Source organism: Mirounga angustirostris, unplaced genomic scaffold (assembly GCF_029215605.1).
Source record: "Mirounga angustirostris isolate CCGP_5_RB_7025 unplaced genomic scaffold, mMirAng1.0.hap1 SCAF_17, whole genome shotgun sequence".
Taxonomy (NCBI): domain Eukaryota; kingdom Metazoa; phylum Chordata; class Mammalia; order Carnivora; family Phocidae; genus Mirounga; species Mirounga angustirostris.
The window spans coordinates 22,399,740-22,420,038 of NW_026991725.1; the positions used below are offsets into that span (position 1 = coordinate 22,399,740).

Below are 20,299 nucleotides of genomic sequence, written 5' to 3' on the forward strand. Positions count from 1 at the left end.
TTGTTAACCACCTCAGGTCAGGGGTTTAATTAATACCTCCTCTGAATGCCAGAGGCCCCAGGCGCCAAGTTCCCGCCCCCACATCCAGGCTCCACCTCCTCTGAGCTCCACCCCCAGGGTCCTCTCCACCCCCAGTCTTCGTAGTCCTCACCTGAGCAGGTCCATCTTGCTTCGCCTCGGCCAACACCCCAGGCCTGAGCCCCCTCTTGTCCCTTGACTGCCCCTCCCCATAATCTCACATACCTCCTTGGACCTTGCCTTCCCTTTCCTGCAGTTCCCTAGCCCCCAACACACTTCTTTTGGCACCCAAACAAGAGCCAAGATTCTGGAGGGTTATGAAAGGAGAGGGTCCCCTGACCCCCCCACCACAACCACCCCCCAACTTCTCCCTTGCAACCCTCGCTTCCTGCACTGCGTCCCGGGTCTCCCATCCCACCTCCGTGAGAACCTCAGGATTGTTCCTCAGGTGGTGAGGCCGGTCCGGTGGGTCGGCTGGTTTAGGGTTACGGAGTTTGGCACCAACTCACAGCCCAGTACAGCTGCCTTCTTTAATTAATTAATTCCAATTTTTTTAAAAACCATCACTTCAATTGGACCTCAGTGCATGCCTCTGGGGCACATGTCACATCAATTACAGACAACAATTAAGCTTGCGGCCTCAAAGAATCTGTGAGCCTCTTTAAAGACTCAAACACAATTTGGACCTAACTGCCTTAGATCGCTCTGCTGGAGACAGACCCTGAGGCAGAACCCCCAGGGGAGGTATTGGGCTGCTATAGTTCGTCATAGGAGGATATTCTGCTGGGGTTCCTGCCCTCAGCTGCCCACATTCCCTAACCCCAGGGTCCTCTCTGCCTTTGCTTAGGTACACAGAAGCTAAGCTGCTGCAGGTGGGGTGGTGGCCTTGCTTCTCTGGAATAGTACCAATGTCCCTCAAATTCCAAATCCACCTCTGCGCTCTCCTAACTGGCTGTCTTGCATGGATAAACATGAATCTCAGGCACTCTAACAATAGGATGGGCACTGAGTTGATCTGTCCTTTTCCCATCAGGAGAGGTCGTAGAGGCGGAGTGAATGGAAGCTTTTGCAGTGGTTTGCTTTAGGAAAAGGGTTGAAGATGTCACTGAAGGGCAGAGATGACTTCATAATGACGGTTCTTGATTCCCACCTTGTGTGACACTCGGTAGTTGTTCCGGGAACGGTGACACACTGTTGAAGACACGGAACCGAAAGAGCAAAAGAGCGTGCAGCACAACTACGGTATTTTTCCATGTGCAAAGTAGGCAGAGGTGGGCCTGGCGAAGACCTGCGCCGCATTAACATTGCCCTCTCCACTAATAGATTTAAAAAAAAATTAGTACACCAGGTAAACATGGCTTTCCTTATCTATTTAACTCATCTATTTACTAGCATACGTGAATTGACTATGAATCACTTTGTCCTTTTATGTTTGCCGGAATTGTGGCTGTCCATTTAAGTCCAAACTTCCAGAGAGCAGAGACCACATCTGTTTAATTTGCATTGTATGGACAGCACCATGTCACAAAGTCCGGGACTTGGATCCTGGAGACCCAAGTCTGGCCATTTGACCCTTAAAATCCAGACCTCGTTCTTATTTGCTGTTTAAAAAAAAAAAAAAAGGGACGCCTGGGTGGCTCAGTTGGTTAAGCGTCTGCCTTCAGCTCAGGTCAGGATCCCAGGGTCCTGGGATCGAGTCCCACATTGGGCTCCCCGCTCAGCGGGGACTCTGCTTCTCCCTCTGCCTGCCGCTCCCCCCTGCTTGTGCTCTCTGACAAATAAATAAATAAAATCTTAAAAAAAAAAAAATGGGCAGGGGAGGGGTGCCTGGGTGTCTCAGTAGGTTGGGTGTCTGCTTTCAGCTCAGGTCATGATCCCAGGGTCCTGGGATCGAGCCCCGCATCGGGCTCCTTGCTCAATGGGGAGCTTCTCCCCTGCTTGTTCACGCTCTCTCTCTCTCTCTGACGAATAAATAAATAAATAAAATCTTATAAATATCTATACATTAAAAAAATAATTATAAAATGCATTTTGATGAGAGACCATAGCTGCAGCAGGCTGTGAGCCCAGTGATGGCCTCAAGCCATGTTGCAGCTGAAACAAAGCTTTGCCCAAAGGGACACTGGCTATCCCAATAGCCTCCCTCACCTCCATCCCCAATGCAAAACAGCAGTATTCATGGGTCTTGCCTTTTAGGGTGTGTTCTCTTTTTCTTCTAGGACATCCTGGCATTTATCTCACCTCTTCACTAGAATTCAAGCAGGTGTGGTGGGAGGTGAGGGGTCACAGAGCGAAAGTGCCCTTGACCCATATCCCTTTAAGACTGGACAGAAACATACATACACACCGCATGAGGGCACATATGCATGCAAGCCCTATGACAGAAAAGCCTGAAGTCCATCTTTCTGAGCTGTCTCTACACACCGTCACTTAGAGAAGTGAATAAAACAGGAGAGTCTGGGCCAGCTTTATCCATTCTGTGAAGGGGGAAGCTTCTTATAGGAAAGGCTCAGAGATAGGAACTGGTTAGTGATTCTCAGCAAAGGAATGGCATTGTAAGATATTAGCGAACAAAGTCAACTTTCTAGAATAGAATCCTAGGTATCAGATCTGGAAGACTCTTAAGAGCCAGATAATCCCGTCTTTTTTGCAAAGTCTAAAAGGTGAAGGGATTGAGTAAAGGTTGCAGCACAGCAGGTATGAGAACCTAGGAGCCCATGACCAGGGCCCTGGCCCCAAGTCTGCCGTGCGAGAAGCGGCTTAGATTAATGAGGGGACAGAGAGCCACAGCCACCACCCGTTTAAGTAGAGGTGGTAAGAACTATCAGGGACTGTGGGTACATTCCCGGAAGCTTGGGGAGTGAGGAAATGCAGTGAACTGGGAGCTTGTATGAGGCCGTTTAAGAACCAGATATATCTGCTGCTGTTTAAATGAAATCTTTGAAGATTTTCAGAACCGTCAAAGTGTGCAGAACTTTATACTAAAAGTATTTATTTATTTATTTATTTATTTGAGTATAGTTGACAAACAATGTCACATTAGTTTCAGGGGTACAACAGAGCGATTCGGCTTCTTGCTGCCTTATGCCGTGCTCACCAGGAGTGTAGCTACCACCTGTCACCATACAATCCTATTATAATATCACTGATTATATTCCCTCCGCTGTGCCTTTTACTCCTGTGACTTATTCATCCCATCACTGGGAGCCTGTACCTCCCACCTCCCTCCCCCCATTTTGTCCAACCCCACGTTTCTTCCCCTCCAGCAACCATCAGTCTGTTCTCTGCATTTGTAGGTCTGATTCTGCTTTTTGTTTGTTTATTCATTTGTTTGGTTTTTTAGATTCCACTTCTAACTGATATCATATGGTATTTGTCTTTCTCTGACTTAGTTCACTTAGCATAATACCCTTTAGGTCCCTCCTTGTTGTTGTAAATGGCAAGATCTCATCCCTTTTTTTATGGCTGAGTAATATTCTTGTGTGTGTGTGTGTGCGTGTATGCAAATGTGTGTGTTTTTTTTTAAACCTTTTTTTTAAATGGCTTCTGTGGGGCGCGTAGGTGGCTCAGTCAGTTAAGCGACTGCCTTCGTCGGCTCAGGTCATGATCACAGGGTTCCTGGATCAAGCCCTGTGTCGGGCTCTTTGCTCAATGAGGAGTCTGCTTCTCCCTCTCTCTCTGCCACTCACCCGCTCATTCTCTCTCCCTCTCTCTCTCTGTCAAATAAATAAATAAAATCTTTTTTAAAAATGGCTTCTACTGGGTTTTGTCCACTGCCTTAATGAAGAAGTTAGTGAAGAACTATCTAAGGCCAGGAAACCAGGTTGACAGAAGCCCGATCTTCCAGTGAGACCAGCTGTGGGTGCTAAATGGTGCTTGCAAAAAAAAAAAAAAAAAAAAATTAATGGTGCTTGCATTGACTGTCAGTTGTAATGCCAGCCACTGAAGAAGGGGGCATGGGCTTAGCAGTCTGGTTGAGAGCAGAGGCCCTCTTCTTATGACATGTCGAGAGAGGACACTGGTCTGCAGCCCCTGCTGTGGGTAAATACATGAAAGGGAAGAGTTAAGAGAGAGCAGAGCAACTGGGATCTCCATGCTAAGTCCTGCGGCCCAAGGCCTTCCAAAGTACTGGTCACCGAGGCCTCAGAAACACAGGGGCAAGTCCTAGGGTCCTGAAGAGAAGAAGAGGGGAAAACACATGAAAGAAAGGAGACGCAGGTGTAGAAGTGAATTATTCTCTATCACGTGCCAAGGCTACCTGTTTTTACCCACAGGAATATGTAGCAGTCTTTCAGAGTCAAACCCTCGTTGTTTTCTAGGTTGAGTGATTGACTGGGCCATTAAGCGTTCCTTGGCCCAAATTTCCTTCATTGGGAATAATACCTGTCCTGCCGGCCTCACAGCGTTGTTGGAACATCTCATGAGATAATGGACATAACTTCCCTGCAGAAACCATAAAGCACTCCTCAAGTGGAAGGCAATAATATTACTGTTCTAATTACTAGGAGCCCTTCAGAGGGCTGGCCTGTGGGTGGAGAGTCATAGACACTTGGAAGGTTACCTTGCTTCTTTAGCCATCGCTCTGCACACTGGTCTTCCAAGCTGGATTGCCCTGACAAGCAGAGTAGGGAATAGATTAAACGTCCTAGAAGGGCAAAACTAGACATCTCAGTCAGATGTTCGGGGCTCACCAGCCCCCGTGGAGGCCAAGTTCTTTCTTACATTAAATCTTTTTTTTTTTTTTAAGATTTTATTTATTTGTTTGTTTGTTTTAAGTAATCTCTACACCCAAGGTGGGCTCAGGGCTACAACCCTGAGATCAAGAGTCACATGCTCCACCAACTGGGCCAACCAGATGCCCCTAAGTCTTTCCTTTTATTATTTATGCATGCTTATTTCCTCCTGCTCTGCCTGAAGATTTTCTCTCTACCTGCTGAATTACGATGTCACCTTTAGTGTTTATCCACTGAAGACGCTCACTGCTGAGGAACACAACCCAAAGGTGCCAAATTACACTCCCTGGAATGTGGAGTCCGAGTATAATAAAGACTGAGCATTTGTTTTCAGAGGGTGCCAAGGACAGGGCTAGCCCTGGAACCCTTTTGTGTATCAAGTTTCAATCTCTTCCCCTAACCCTATCCCAGATTCAGGCCATTTTACTTGCTATAGGGACTTTTTTCCAGGGGTGGGGGGAGAGGGAGGGGTGGCTGTTTTGGAGAGAAGTAGCTGCATCTGTATTGAAAATGTGTAAAGAGATAGGTCTTAATGCAAAGGCATTTGTTAAGTGTGCTTTTAATAATGGAAGGAGGATGAGGAGTTCCAATGGAGGTAAGATTTGGGAAACATCAGGGAAGTTTGGTTTATCGTGGGAAAGGGTCATCCTGACCCTCCAAGTTGCTGTCTTGGGTCCTCTCCTCCCTAGGCCTTTACCTTGCCTGCCTCACTTCCTCTCTCTGTATGCCAAGCCCTTGCAATTATGGACACCCTCTCTTGGCTCGGAACTCGGATAAATGCTACCTTGTTAGCTAATAGTACCATTAATTATATTAATGATTAATAGCTAATTAGTCATAATGCTGTAATATTTTCAATGGAGGCTTCCTTTCTTGCAGCAGTTCAATGTCTCAAGCACACACACATGCTCTATTCCTGGCCACAGAACAAACGCCGCTCTAAATTTGTTTTTCTGACCATGCCGGCAATCTCTAAATTTCTCCAGGTTTTATTAGCTGTCCCATTTATCTGGTGACTGACCACTACTGCTTATATTTTGCCTCCTTTATTTCTGTCCTCTGTCACTCACCCTACCCTCCCGTAACAGAGGCCTCCAGGAACAGAGGCCACGGGTTCTTTTTAAATTTTATTTCATAAGCCAAAGGCTCCTTTCCTTCTAAGTCTCACTTGGGCCCACTTTCCTACTTCGGCCCCTTTTCTTCACTTTACCTTTCCTTAATCCTAACCCGCCCCTCCTTCGGGGAGGCTCACACCCTCCGCCCCAAGCTCCCTCCCACTCTGCGTTTTGGCTTCCTTTCAGCAACCACGCCCCCAGACCCAGGGAGAGCGGTGCGCACGCGCAGTCCACGCCTTTACCTGGGCGCTCGGCAGTGGGCGGAGTGGGGGAAGGGGGGGGTGGAGCGGGAGTCGGCGGTTATCTGGGCGGCGGGGCGCTCACATTGTGGCAGCGGGGAGAAAAGGTGCGCCAGGGCCTGCCCGAGGGGCTGCGCATGCGCGCCGCCGCGCCCAGCGGCCGGGATGCCAGGGGGGCGGGCAGAGGGAGGTGTCGGCTCCCCGTTGGGCGGGGAGGGGGGGGCGGGCGAGGGACGGGGCCGCGGGCGCGCGCGCGCTCTCGCCGCCGCTCGCCCTCCCTCCCTGCCCCCGGCTCCGCACACAGAACCACACACGCACACCCCCTCCCCTGCCTCCCTCCCCGCGCGCCGCCCGCCCCGCCGGCCCCGCTCGCCCTCGCGCGCTCGGAAGGGAGTCGCGAGACGTCGGAGCGGCGGCCACGTAGCGCTGCGGCGGCGGCGGCGGCGGCGGCGGCGGCCGAGGCCGGGTCTGCGGAGCGGCCCTGAGGACAGACGTTGGGCGGGGGGAGGGGCCGGCCCGGCCGGCGGTTGTTACTCGAGCGCCGCGGCTACAGGCCCCCCGCCGCAGGGATGGACCGCCGAGGCGGCGGTCGGGGCGGCGGAGGCGGAGGCGGCCGGCCAGGGTGAGTAGGGGCCCCTGCCCCCCACGCACACGCCACAGTCGCGGCTGCGCCCCTTGCAGCAGCCCTTCCTCTCCGCTGCCCGCCGGGCCGGCCGGGGCTCGGGCGCCGGGTTAACCCTTCGCCGAGGCAGCTGCGTGCACTAGGCCAGAGCAGCTCCCATCCGGCGGGGAGGCCCGGGGCGCTGCGCTCCTCTGGCCGCGAGCTCGGGCCGGGGGCGCCCGCTTCTGCTCCTTCGGCCCCTCGCTCCCGGACCCGGGCCGGGCTCCAGTTTTGCAGAGAGTCCGCTCGCCCCGAGGCCCGAGGGGAGGCTGGGGTTGCCTGGGTTAGCGGGCCGAAGGAGAGGTTTGCACCGGTCCTCCAGCGAGCATTCCCCTGCCCTGCAGCTGGTGGCGTGCACCCATTGCCTCCCGGGCCCTGCGGTTGCGCCCAAACCTCCAACCCCTGGGAGTATTGTGCCGCTGGAGATAAAATGCATCCAATGTACACCCGCCCAACACTCACCCCAGAGGGTAATGCAGACCTTTCTCCACCCCCACCTCCTCCTCCCCTCCAATCAGGCTCTACTGAAGATTCTTAGATGGGAGACGCTAAAGGTAGTGACACCCCCGTTACATCTGCACATAACATGTTCATTGTCGAGGGATGTCTCCTGTAGAAATGATAAATGCCCCTGCCTCACCCTCGAAGTCTGTCTTCACGATTTGAGATCCCATATGCTCTTCTTTGAAGAGGGCCAGTCTTTGATCACATTTAAGTACATCCCTCCCCCACCACACACACACACACACACACACACTCTCTCTCTCTCTCTCTCTCTCTCTCTCTCTCTCTGTCTCTCTCTCTCTCTTCCTGATTGCCAGAGCAGCCCCTGTCATTGCGGATCCATTGTCAGGAATGGCTTGTGCCAATCAAAGGAATGTGCTTTTACTTTTGCTTTTGGAGAGGGGTTCTTTCCACAACCATGTTCTCAGGATGTTCCTGCCTGAGTCTGTGATGGTCCCCATGTTCAAGCATCGTTATCATAGTGTTTTCCTGATCTGCATCTACGGTGTGCCCTGAATAATACCTGAGTGATGCTTTTTTCCTCAGTCGATTAGATACATGTGTGTGGGCATTTCCCTTTATTTTGTTTTAATATGTAAGATCGGTCGTCAAGGCATAGTAACTACATAGGATGGTGTTTTGGGAAGAATGTGTATTTTTTTTTTTTTTCCCCAGAGATGGCCAGGCCTGTGTATTGTTCTGGGAATGGCAACTAGCACATGCTTTGTTGACAACATGTGTATGCTTAAGGAATGACGAGCTGCTGTGGCTAGCATGTGTGTACAACGAATGCAAGGGATGTTCCCGCCTAGGGCTGATTTGAGAGTGGTCAGCTGCACAGTCCTGTATCAGGACTGTGCACATGTATTCTAATAGATACTACCTTTAGTATAATTTTGTTTAAAATGATCACCTCTGAGTTTTAGTGATTCTGGAAATGTCTGCTTCAGTGGTTCTTAACCTTTCTTTGAGAATCATGAAAGCCTTTAGGGTCCTCTTTTTCGTGAAAGAGACGCTCATGATTTTTGTATGCAATTACAGTCCTCTTGAAGCTAGTCCTGGGACAGTCAGGTTGAGATCTCTATTATGCAAAAGTGAAAGGAACTTGAGTTTTGTGTTTTGTTTTGTTTCTTGAGGATTGGCATTACAGTACTTTGGTCCTGAGCAGTAAGCAACAAAGTAGATGATACATGTATCCTTGTGTTTTGTTCTTTCATTACGTTCCCTGTCTTCCTGTAAAAAGGAGACGTATGTGAGAATTTCAGAAAAAGTTAAAACTGGAGTCAAAATAATTGGTCTGAATTTGACCAGTTGATGATGTATGTTCCTTGCACTGTTTTCTAAATGTAGCATATTTCAACAGCAAAGTCAGTGGTCTGTTTCATGATACCTATCCATGATGTGTTGATGGAGGTTGACTTGATTTCTTAAAAGAAGGCTTTGTCATTCCCATAGTAGAGCACCTGCTCTGTGCAGTTTTTTTCAACTTTATTAAATATGATTTCATGTCTTTATTCAGGGTGACATTGCCACCAGAACCATCCATTTTAAAGTTTTGTTTTAATGGGAGGATCTTAATTGCAGTTAGGGAATTCAGTCCCCGTGTTTAGAATTTAGAACAAGGGATGAACTTTGCACTATTCTATCAACAAGCAGGGGATAAATATCAGCTATTCTTGTTTAAATCACTCTGCATCCAGCTTTTGCCTTTTGATTATATTTCAACCAAGGGGGATTTATTCCACTTGTGATAGGTGTTGTGATGGGCAGTGACATTAAAGAAACATAGTCCCCAGATCTCCAGGAGTTTACAGCTCTGACAATATTTTTTACCTGAAGAATCCTTTGAGACCTTTTATTTATTTATTTTTTACATTTTTGAGGTTCTGAGAGGCTACCCAATTCATGGTATTAACTTGTTTTGGAAGGCGGTGGGGGAGGCTTGGAATCTTGCATAGAACCTGTTCCACACACCTGAAGAATAGCATTTATTCTAATAATTAGGCGGTATACCCTATGAAGTTTGAAAGCATGCTGAGATGGCAAATATTGCATTTTTTATTATCTAATAAACATGCTTGAAGTGGCTTATATTACAGGTTATATTTTTTGTTCATGTCATGCCTTAAGCTTTACTGTCGGAAATTATTTGCCTATCCTAAACCCAGACCATTTCAATGTTGCAAATATGTTACTTTGTCAGCGTCGTAGAGTGACAGATCACTAAAATCTCAGGGGACAGTGTGCTTCCTTGATTTAATATTGCAGAACCTCTTCTAACCAGTCCCTTACCTAGTTAAACACCCACACACCACAGAGCAGCTGATCATAGAACACGTATGGCTGTGAGAACAGCATTCTGTCTGCCAGATTCAGAGCTTGGAGGCTGGAAAACAATTGCATGGCAGTGAAACACTTAAGGAGTAGTGGGGCCAGCAGCTCCCTCATTAATATAAACAGCTTGCTTTAGTTTCTTCAGCACTCTTCCTCAGACACCCTTCCCTTAGGAGGTTTCAGATCAGCGGCTCCTACTCAAGGGAAACCACCAACTTTCTGCAACTATGGCCTCAAGATGTAATTCGTGACACCCAGAGCTGTTTCCATTTCTGCTCAAAGTATGGGAAGTAATCTTGTAGTGTGGTAAGAAAATACTTTTCAAGTCTGTAGAAAAAAGTTGGTTAGTAATGCTACTGATTTGATTTTGTTTTTGAATGTCTAGAGCCTGTCAAAGAAGTAACCTGTAAAAGTGAACTGTTTAAAAAAAAAAAAATCACCCTTTACTCAAGGGTTTTAGATAATTTCACCAAGAATGTGAATATACTCTTGAGTTTCATTTCCCTTGTTGTAAAAAGTCCGTGAAGAGACAGCCAACAACAACAACAAAAACCCCTGTGAATTCTCTTATATTTTGAACCATAGCCTTTGGAACTAGTTATTCTAAAGGAGGTGACTGCATTTCCTGGCAGGGAACTCTCGGGTCTTGTGCTCCAGCTTTAGGTATGATAGTCTTCTCAGCTGTTGTCACCATTTCTGACAGTTAACGCTTGAATTTACTTTGATAGAGGGAACCGGTGTTGCAGGTAGTGAATTTAGCTGAAGGAGGATCAGGGAGATGGTCCTTCGGAGCCTGGCAGAACAGGATTTGAATCAGCTCCAGCAGTTACTGACTCTACGGCATTGAGCAAATCACCTTGACCTCTCTGGCCTCACTTACCTCAACAGTAGAATGGGATTTGTTTTAAGGATTAGAGATAATACATGCAAGCTGCTAGCACGGTTCCTGGCACATGTCCGTTTGAAGGACTCAAAAACAGTAGGACACGGCCGATGTGGGAAATAGAGATCGTTTTGGCTGACAAGAGGTCTGGTGCTGCGACCTGCATACTTTCATTTGTGCAGATTTGGGATGAAAAAATTGCAAATATTTGACTTGGAGCATACCTAAGTCTTGCAGGTGCAGTGTGCATATTGGAACTTTGATTTGTTGCTCTATGGCTGGCTGAACGTGGTAGAGACAATAAAACTTAGCTCCAAATTCTGCAGTGCTACCCACAGGCTGTCTTGTTTTAAACCTATTCAGAGCTTGTGTGGTGAAGGGGGTGTTTTAGGACATAAACGTGTCTCAATGAGTTCTGTGTCCAGAGTTGAATCACGTGCAAAGCCTTGTGTAAATTTTCATGGTTAATGCAAGCCATAAAGTGCTTGGTAGAATCAGTGAAGACATCAGATGCTTATTTTAGTTAATCTGTTTGTTTATATAGCAGTTATGTATGATTTTATAAAACACTTATGAACATTTTCTCCTGAAGAATTCCCATTGCTCATCTGAGGTTTTGATCATAAACTGTTATTAGGGTTATAAGTTTGAGTGCCTTAGGCATTTTTGCTTCGGTGGGTGAAGGAAAGAAAAGTAAAGTTCCCTTACCTGTCAAATTTTATCAACTCTGCACTTTAGGCCTATACCTACAGATTGTGTGTGTGTATTCCCTAGCCTTGTTTTTAGCCTGAAAGGTAATTTTATGGTAAAATATGACATTTTTTTCCTCTTTAAAATATAGTTTAAGAGATTGCTTTGGAGAGTAGATTCAGGGGCATGTATACAGTTTTAAAAATAGAATTTCTTGGCTTCTGTAGAATTATTCTGTCACTTTTGCAGGATATCATTGTGATAAGTCTGTGAACCCCCAAGAGTTACCTAGAGACTTTTCTGATAAGGTAGACACATCAATAATGCATTAGGATTTACCTCGGGGGACTGTGCTAATCCGTATTTTCTTTATTATTGAGCCACCTAGGGCTTTCCCATCAATGGAATCAGTCACTAGTATTGGATTGCTGATAAAGAAGGATTGGCAAATAATGGTCTTAGACTTGCCTTAGATTTTGCAGAACACTTGAAAAAATTTAATCTCACCCAGATGTATAATAATAATAAGAGCACTTACGCTATGTGAGCCCAGACTAACTAAACAAATAAAATTTAGATGATTGAGTTACATATTTTTTTTCTCAACGATGATACATTTTGCTAAGAAAACTTTTTCTGGGGAGGAGGGTGCTATTTTTTTTTTTTAACTGTTATTTTTTCTGGTTTACTGGAGTCAAATGGCCTAGCGGAGATCTAGTTGCTCCTGTCAGTTTCTTGATAAACCAATCTGTGTAGCGAGAAGGGACTGTTGGAAGGGAACAGAAATAGAAGTGATGCGGAGTGTGGCTCCAGAGCCTGATTTCTTGATCTTGCTATGCATGTGGTATCAGAGGGTTCTTACTCTTAGCTGGATTTCACAGAGATATACAGGGTTGGGTGATTCCTTTTGTCTTTAATGCTAGTGAAGAATAGAGTCTTTAACCGCTTTGGAGTTTAGACTTTTCAGCTTTGGAATTTTGATTCAGTTTTGGAGATTCAGTGGACTATAACTTACTGATTACACTGTGTGGCCTACAAAATGAGATTTATCACTAGGCCCTTATGAGTTGTTTTCATAAAGTAATGTCAGTGGCCTGTGAACATTGAAACACATGATGAAGTGTTGGGTTGTTTGATTTTGTTTTGTTTTGAGGGGATGAGGAGAGTGTGGTCTTAGTTGTATAGGTAAATCTATGTATTTTCCCCAGTTCCTCTTATCAACCTCTATCCTGTAATGCCCAGAGACTTTTCCTGTAATAATATACTGTTCGAGCTGGGATTTGAAGTTACCTTGCCTAAAAGATCCTCCTTGTAGAGAGCCCTACAGTTTTCTTTCTAGCCTACAAATTCGTCTAAATAGACGCAACAAAAGTTTGGGAAAAACCTAATGTATGTCAGTATAGAATTGTAAATAAATTAGGGTATATTCATACAGTAGAATAAATTTTATAACTGCAAAAAAGAATGAGGAAACTCTTCATGTGTTGCTGTGGGAAAATCTCTAAGCTATACATAAGTGGAATACAGTATGTACTCATTTGTGCATGGTGTCCTTAGCTCAAACTTAATGTTTATAAAATACACTCATATTTTCGTGTATAACAACAATTAGTTTTTCCTCATATAATATGCAAATGTATGCATATATTATAATTTATTTGTCCATTCTACCATTGATGGACATTTGGATTATTTCTGATTTGGGCTATCATGTGTAATGGTGCTCTATTCACTATATTTTCTTCTGTACTTAAAAATTTTGATCTGGGACGCCTGGGTGGCTCAGTTGTTAAGCGTCACATCGGGCTCTCTGCTCGGCGGGAAGCCTGCTTCTCCCTCTCCCACTCCCCCTGCTTGTGTTCCCTCTCTCGCTGTCTGTCTGTCAAATAAATAAATAAAATCTTAAAAAAAATTTTTTTTGATCTATGTGAATGTATACCCACTAAATAATTTTTCATTTAAAAAGTATCCCTCAACTATCCATAGGAGAATTATAATGTTCTATTTTAAATTAAATATTGAAATATTTAGTGGGGCAAAATAATTTCAAACCTTTTTTTTTTTTGAGTACATTCTCAAAGACCTAGCTTGGATTTTTACAATATTAAGAAAATCCCCAAGTCAACCTGAGAGCAAACCCTATATATTTTTATCCTTAAAGAGGGGTTAAGTATGACAGAATATGTCTTAAAAATAGTTACGTCTCTTGAAAGATCTTTGTACCTAATAAATATTTCTTTCATTGCTTCATTTCATAATAATGATATAATAATCCTTCTTGCATTGCTAATTATTAAAAATGTTTACTTAATATTTTTATAACTGTGGTATATTTAAACTTTTTGGAAACCCAAGGTTTTAAACAAATAGCAACAGGAGAAACTTGCTTAAATGTCGTTAACCTGGTTTGGAATGTTGTGAAGTGCAGTGGGCCTGCCACCGAGCCTGGCGGGGGAAGGTGCTCCTGCGGGCCCAGGTGCTGTAATCACTGCTGGGGCGCCATTTCTGTTGAAAAGTGCATTTGGTCACATTTTTTGGCTGTAATTGCACTATTGTCATTTTCTCCTTCTTATTGCCCAAACATAGAAACAACGATTAAAATATAAACCTGTAAAGCAGTGGTTCTCAACCAAGGGCAATTTTGCCTCCAGGAGACGTTGGGCACTGTCTGGAGATACCTTTGATTGACACAAGTGGGGCTCCGGGGGTGCTGCTGGCATCCAGTGGGCAGAGGCCAGGGAGGCTGCGGATCATCCTACAGTGCACAGGACAGCCCCTCGCAACAAAGAATGATCTGGTCTAAAACGTCAGCTGTGCTGAGGTTGAGAAACACTGCCCTACAGCAGCTCCCTAAACTGATGCTCGGAGGCAGGTAGCAATTTTAGCATTGACTTTGTTAGATTTAGCACATGAAAGTCATATTTAGCTTATCTGGTCTAGAGAGAAATAAGCTAGGAAATTATCTAAATTGTAATAAGGAGGGCACCTGGGTGGCTCAGCCATTAAGCGTCTGCCTTTGGCTCCGGTCATGATCTCGGGGTCCCGGGATGGAGCCCCGCATCGGGCTCCCTGCTCAGCTGGGAGTTGGCTTCTCCCTCTCCCACTCCCCCCTGCTTGTGTTCCCTCTTTCACTGTATCTCTCTCTGTCAAATAAATAAATAAAATCTTTAAAAAAAAATACAATTTTTTACAGGCGCCCCTGTAATAAGGTTTTAAACATGAAAACTGATTTTAGTATAAGTTTTAGTGGACGAGTCCTCTCAAAAAATTTTTTTATTATTTTTTTATTATTAAGTAAGCACTACCCCCAACGTGGGGCTGGACTCATGACCCCAAATCTAAGAATCAATCGCATGCTGTACTCACTAAGCCAGCCAGGCACTCCTAGTGATCTTTTTAAAAAATAAACCTATTTATAGTCTCCTAGTGGGTAAAACCAGATTATTTTGGAAGATAGTTATTATCGACAAGATTATTCACAAAGAGAAAAAGTCTATATATATTATACAGTGTGAAGACTTTTTTTTTTCAAAGCAGATACATTTTTTTTTTTAAGATTTTATTTATTTGACAGAGCACAAGCAGAGGGAGAGAGAGGGAGAAGCAGGTTCCCTACTGAGCAAGGAGCCCGATATGGGACTCGATCCCAGGACCCTGGGATCATGACCTGGGCCGAAGGCAGCCGCTTAACCGACTGAGCCACCCAGGCATCCCAAAGCAGATACATTTTAACTGTTATGATCCTAAGGTGTATCTTGTTCTGCTCTAAAAGAAAATATTTGGTTGTTTGACATAAAGTATATTTAAATCTTGTATAATGTGTTAAGTTAAACAATATTGGTAAGTGACACAGTGTTTAAATTAAATTTGGAAAATACATGCATAGTACAAAAATTTTCTACTTTCAAATGGCTAGTTACTTCCTGTCAGGTTGTGGGAAAGAATGTATACACTTTTGGGGCGCCTGAGTGGCTCAGTTGGTTAAGTGACCAGCTCTTGGTTTTGGCTTAGGTCTTGAGGTCTGGGCTCCCTGCTCAGCGGGGAGTCTGCCTGAGATTCTTTTTCTCCCTCTTCCTCTGCCCCTCCCTCCCCTGCGTGCATGCGTGCACTCTCAAATAAATAAATAAATAAAATCTTAAAAAAAAAAAAGAATGTATACACGTCTGCATCTATTTCGCCTTGTCAGGTATTATAATAATATCCAAAAGACAGTTTGTCCCACCTCCCAGTCTCTCTTCAACCTTTTCATCAACTCAAATGGAAAGTTAGATTTTCTTTTTCTTTGAAGATCACTTCTGTCTCTAAGGTCAGGTGCTGCAGTGAGCACTAAAAGACTTGTCCACAGAAGCCGAATATTGCAGAATTGGACCGTTCTCAATCCAGAACTGTTTATTGAATTCCCTCTAGCACTCTTTCTTAAGCTTTTTGACCATGACCCCCAGTAAGAAGCAGTACACGTGTGGTCGCATATGTTCTCTCACATTCATACCCCCACCCACAACTGAAACAAAAACTTCATGAAACAGTACTTACCCTTACTGGTCGTTAGGCAGTCTGTTGTTTTTTTATTCCATTTCATTTTGCAAAATTGGGGTGGGTCAGGCAGTTTGAAAATCACCCTATGTGACAATCATCCTTTTGTGCTTAACGAAAATTATTTTCTTGAAGTAGATGCTAAACAAATGCTTATTGGGCTAAAGGGGGTTGGGAGAGTGCTCAAATTAAAAGCTATGCTTAGAATTATATGTTTGAAGTAGAAATCCAAGTCATGTGGCATGAAGAAAATCATTGTATTTATGACCTTATTCCATGTAGAAAGGTAATTCTTTTTTTTTTTTAAAGATTTTATTTATTTATTTGAGAGAGAGAGAATGAGAGAGAGAGAACACATGAGAGGGGATAGGGTCAGAGGACGAAGCAGACTCCCTGCCGAGCAGGGAGCCCGATGCGGGACTCGATCCCGGGACTCCAGGATCATGACCTGAGCCGAAGGCAGTCGCTTAACCAACTGAGCCACCCAGGCGCCCCGAAAGGTAATTCTTAAAGACCAAAAACTCTAGAAGGGTTGAGGTTGGATCCTCATTTTGCCTAGTGTTTTTTTTTTTTAAGATTTTATTTATTTGACAGAGAGAGACACAGCGAGAGAGGGAACACAAGCAGGGGGAGTGGGAGAGGGAGAAGCAGGCTTCCCGCAGAGCAGGGAGCCCGATGTGGGGCTTGATCCCAGGACCCTGGGACCATGACCTGAGCCGAAGGCAGACGCTTAACGACTGAGCCACCCAGGCGCCCCTTGCTTAGTGTTTTAAGCTATGGTATTTCAAGAGGTAGTACCCCTACTATTGCTTAGTGTACACACACACACACACACACCCAGTCTATGTTTGTTTGTTATTAAGTTTGTTTATTAAGTTAGGTAGAACTGAGGGGATTAACGAATATGTGGAAAGATTTTTTTTTAACTCTGTAATACGACTTTCTTTAACACAGAGCCTGGTTTAGACAATAATTTGCTTATGTAGAATGGTTACAGAATAAAAATCTACCAATGACTCAGTAGTGAGCGTTTACTTCTGTGTAAAAATCTGATTCCAGGGTTGGACTGTATTTTAGAGACAGCTCTATCAGAAAAGCACTCATCAGAACCTCCAGAAGGATAAAACTTTAAAGTTACTTGGTTGGCATTGTCTTTCATTTCTGTCCCAGAGTTATATACTGTCTGTAGTTTTGTTATTCATCAACCTTTACAAAACATTTGCCATTTAATCCTCTATAACCTTTTGAGGTAGTGTATTATTATTGCCCCATTTTGCCAGCAGGGAAATTGAGACAAAGTGAGGTTATGTAACTTGCCAAGTTAAATATGTTCTTTTCTTGGCAAAGAGATTTCATAAGAAAGGACCCGTTAAATCATTTTATTCTGCTAATTAAAAACTGAAGTTGGGGCACCTGGGTGGCTCAGTCGTGGAGTGTCTGCCTTCGGCTCAGGTCATAGTCCCGGGGTCCTGGGATTGGGCCCTGCATCGGGCTCCCTGCTCAGCGGGGGACCTGCTTCTCCCTCTCCCTCTCCCTCTCCCCCTGCTTGTGTTCCCTCTCGCTGTCTCTGTCAAATAAATAAACGAAAATTCTTAAAAAAAAACAACAACAACAAAACCCTGAAGTTTAGGGGCACCTTGGCAGCTCAGTCTCATTTAAGCTTCTGACTCTTGATTTCGGCTCAAGTCACGATCTCAGGGTTGTGAGTTCGAGCCCTGCACCGGGCTCTGACGCAGCAGGGAGTCTGCTTGAAGATTCTCTCCCTCTGCCCCTTCCTCCTGCTCACTTGCATACACACATGCTCTCTCTCTCAACTAAATAAATCTTCAAAAAAAAACCAAAACAAAAACTGAAGCTTAAAAAATAGAATTTAAAAATCCATAAATATTTCTGGCTTTTAGAAACCAGAGACTGAGTAAGTCATTTGTTTTAATTTTTAAATTAACGTACAGTAAAATTGACATTGTGGTGTGTACGGTTCTGTGAATATCAGAACATGTTAGTGATTCATGTAACCACCACCACAGTCAGGATGCAGAACAATTCCATCACCTGAAAAACTCCCTACTGCTGCCTTCATTACACTCCCCCACACTGCATCGCTGGCAAGCGGTGACCTGTTGCTCATACCTATCCTTTTCTCTTCTGGAGAATGTTCTGTAACTGGGGTCATACCATATGTAACCTTTTGAGACTGACTTTTTGGCATTATGCCTTTGAGATTCATCCCAGTTTTTGTGTGTATCAGCAGTTCCTTTTTATTGCCAAGTAATATTCCATTCTGTGGAAGGATTACAGATTGTTTTTCCATTCGCCTGTTGAAGGACATTTGGATTGTTTCCATTTTGAGGTGATTATGAACCAAGCCTCCAGAAACATTCATGGACAGGTTTCAGGGTGAATGTGAGTTTTCATTTCTCTAGAGTGACTCCCTGGGAACAGGATCACTGGGTCGTGTAGTCCGTATGTCAGTCTGTTTTCCAGAGCGAATGTGCTCTTTTGCATCCCCACCGGAAACATGAAAGTTCCAGTTGTTCTGGATCTTTGTTAGCACCTGATATTGTCAGTATTTTTCATTTTAGCCATTCTAACAGGTGTAGAGAAATAATTCATTTTGAGCCTTACGACAAGAATCTGGGTGGTAAGTCCAGCTCTGCCGTCAACTAGCTACTGACTTAAAGGAGCCCTTTAACTTTTCTGAGCATCTTGTTTGCTTGTCTCTCATATAATAGGGAGTATTGAATGTGCTGTAAGTTCTCCTGTAATTCCCAAATTCATTGATGTGGAAAGAGAAATCCTTGGCAAGAGGACAGATTTGTGTTCGCTTATGCACCAAAAGTCTATTGACGATCTTCTGAGCTAAAGTAAAAACACTGTAAGCAGTATACATATTTATAAATAGAATCCATATGAATTACTTGATATTTATAACTATAGTTTGTTTTTTGGAGCTAAACATAAATTTGTGATGGTGTGTGTCACATCTAGAAGCAAAAATTACATAGCTAATGTTACTGTTAACATTGACAACCTATAATCTTTTGGCTAATGTCTGATGTTTTTATAATATAACTATTTCTAAGCTTTCTAGGGTTACAGTTTGTAAAATTTAATCACAAATATTTTTGCCATTTCCTGTCATAAATGGGGGATCACTTTTTTAAAAGATTACATATTTAGGAACTTGCCCTTAATGACTTTTTTGAGTTTGAGACAAATTGCTTCTATATAGCATGAAGAAGAATAGCTTTATTATTTTCCAAAAAATTATACATGCTTATTTAAAACTATTTAAGGATTACAGAAAAATGTAAAGAAATAAACTATCTCCTTCCCCACCCTCACCCCATCCTGAGATATCTCTGGGTATGACTGTACATATCATGTAAGGACATGGTTTTTACATTAATGAGATGGCATGATCCTACCATTTAGTCTTTTTTTTTTTTTTCTGATGTGGACTTACTTCTTTGTTAATTAATATAAATCTATATCATAATCTGGATGGCTATGTAGTATGCCAGTGTCTGTGCATACCATTATTTAGGTTTCAAGTTTTTTGTTATAATAAATAATGCTACAGTGAAAGCCCTTGTATACACATCTTTTTATGCTTGTGGCATTATCTTCTAACAGTGAATTCTTTGATGGCTGGGTCCAAAAGTATGCACACTTCACACTTAGGAAAATAGCACCGAGCCCCTCTAAGGAAGGTTACACCATACTTTGATAATGGGCTGTGCCAGGTAATGTCATACATCAGTCAGGCCATCTTGGTATTAGCCAATTTGGGATTCAGGCCACAAACCATATGTACACATGTTTGTACATGATCCTGTTGAAAAAACCCAGCCTATTTGCTAATTGATAGTCTTTACCAAGTAAACCTGAGAATGTTTAAAAACTGCAAAGCTTGAAAAGACAAAGTCAGTTTTTAAAAATCTCACTTTGGAGGGACGCCTGAGTGGCTCAGTCGGTTAAGCGTATGCCTTCGGCTCAGGTCATGATCCCAGGGTCCTGGGATCGAGTCCCACATCGGGCTCCCTGCTCAGCAAGGAGCCTGCTTCTCCCTCTGCCTGCCTCTGTCTCTCTCTCTCTGATAAATAAATAAAATCTTTATATATATATATATATATATATATATATATATATATATATAAAATCTCACTTTGGAGAAAAGCAAACAGATAAAGCAACATGCTTTTTTAATTCAAAGAAAACCTTTTAATTAAAGTGATTATAACTCAATTTGTGTTATCCCAATAAGTCTCTTTTTAAATTTTTTTAAGATTTTATTTTTAAATAATCTCTGCACCCAATGTGGGGCTTGAACTCACAACCCCGAGATCAAGAGTTGCATGTTCCACCGACTGAGCCAGCCAGGTGCCCCTCTTTTTAAATTTTTTAAAATAAGTTTTTAATTTTGGAATAGCTTGAGGTTTATAGAAGAGTTGCAGGAAGAGTATTTGTATACCCCTCATCCAGTTCCCCTGATTGTTAAATTCTTACCTAACCATGTTAAAGTATTACATAAACTGAGGAACCAACATTGGTATATTACTGCCAACTCCAGAGTTAGTTCAGATTTC

The 20,299-nt window shown here is 43.7% G+C and overlaps 1 protein-coding gene across 3 annotated transcripts in view; it reads left to right on the forward strand.

Annotated features, from left to right (window-relative positions):
• The first annotated feature begins 6,163 nt into the window (after nucleotides 1–6,163).
• ZNF652 (zinc finger protein 652) overlaps nucleotides 6,164–20,299 on the forward strand; it is a 59,510-nt gene continuing 45,374 nt past the window's right edge. For 2 of the 3 annotated variants that reach the window (XM_064583369.1, XM_064583371.1), the window contains exon 1: nucleotides 6,379–6,727. The gene's annotated coding sequence lies outside the window, so the exon portion shown is untranslated. Of the gene's footprint in view, nucleotides 6,213–6,378; nucleotides 6,728–20,299 lie in introns of those variants that run through there. The other variant, XM_064583370.1, reaches the window with a different exon arrangement.